We start from the raw sequence: 1,518 nt of genomic DNA on the forward strand, positions 1-1,518 counted from the left end.
CCGAAGACATTCCAGGAATGAAATTCTGAAGCACTTCTGGGAAAAGTGCCCATGTAGAAGAGCTTATAGAAAGTTAATTTTCTCCCAGAATAACATTCTGCCTAAAAGCTTGATAACTGTGTTTTTCTTTACAACTCTATTATATAAAGTCTACAATAATTTTTTGATGATTCTGATTCTATTTAAATTGTATTGCTCAAACTAGATACTAAATTTTAATTAAAGAACTAATCAATTGAGATTATTACTTAAATTTCTAAATTTCCTATTCATATGATCTTGATTTTACAAAAATATGATGAAAGTTAATCATTGTTGCCTTGTGGCCAGTGTTTGTGTCTTAATCTTCCTGGTTATTTTAGATAATGATAATTGCTAAGTGATAGTTACTTAAGTATATGTTCGTTTATATTTGAAGTTTTATTTTCTCTTTTACTTTAAGTTTTCAGATCTCACTTTGTAGTAGAGATAACTGAAAATATAGCTTTAGGAATACATAATTATATCATATTTAGTTTATAAGCAGGTAAACTTTTTGTTGGCTGCTATATAAAGTGCATTTGTGGGAAAAGGATGTTGGGCATCACTTTTTTTTTTTCCAGCAGTAGGATCAAGGAAAGAGGGCATGATTTTTAGGTAAATGATACCCTAACTTCCATAATTTTGAAGTTTCTTGTGAGAATTTGATATTTTTTTGAGCAGAGCCCTTTTATAAACTGTTGCTCTTAATGGCCTTAATATACCTATAGAACAGTGGGGTCTCAAACTTTTTGGTCTCAGGACCCTTTTACATTCTTAAAAATTATTGAGGACCCTCAGTATTATTTATGTAGATTATATTTGTTGAAAATTTACCATTTCAAATTAAAACTTCACCATACATCCATGAGAGAAAAAGAGATTCAAAAAGGCAAATAGCATTTTTTGTATCATTAAGAAAATAGTCTTTACCTTGTAGACACCCTGTAGGTGTGCTCCCTGGACCACATCTTGGGAACTACTGCTCTAGAATTGGGAATTTGATAACCTGCATTTTCTGCAAATGGGCACCTGTCTTTATCAATGGCCTCATGGCATTTTTTGAATTTAGTGCTGTCTGAGTAATCCTCTTGAAATATGATTGTATGTCTTTTTCAACATTTTGTATTGAAGCTTTTGAGATTCACTAAGATTATTAATTTTCTGAGGTAAGGTTTTTGGGGAGGGCAGTGTAGCATTTTCAGAAAATGGTTCCTGTTTTCAAGAATTTGAAACTAGAGCTTTGGATGAGAATTAGTACATGACAGAAAATTATGTCAGTAGAAATGGCAGGTTTTTTGTTTTTGTAAAAGGAAGAAAAGCCCTTTCTTACAGAATATTTAAAATTGGAGACAGTTTGGATTACTGTTTTATCATTGTAACCTTATATTCTTTGCTGAGTAGAAAATCTTTTTTTGTAAAAGGCTGTTTTGTTAAATGGATTAGATGCCTTGTCATGTTAAGAAATAGCAATTGTCACTGATTTTTGCTAGTTAAAAT

At 31.0% G+C, this 1,518-nt stretch overlaps 1 protein-coding gene across 1 annotated transcript in view; it reads left to right on the forward strand.

Moving 5' to 3' along the window:
• The window catches only part of PHF14 (PHD finger protein 14), a 106,782-nt gene that overhangs the window by 21,952 nt on the left and 83,312 nt on the right, over nt 1-1,518 (forward strand). The window lies entirely within an intron of this gene.

Source organism: Propithecus coquereli, unplaced genomic scaffold (assembly GCF_000956105.1).
Source record: "Propithecus coquereli isolate 6110/MARCELLA unplaced genomic scaffold, Pcoq_1.0 Scaffold133, whole genome shotgun sequence".
Classification (NCBI taxonomy): Eukaryota; Metazoa; Chordata; class Mammalia; order Primates; family Indriidae; genus Propithecus; species Propithecus coquereli.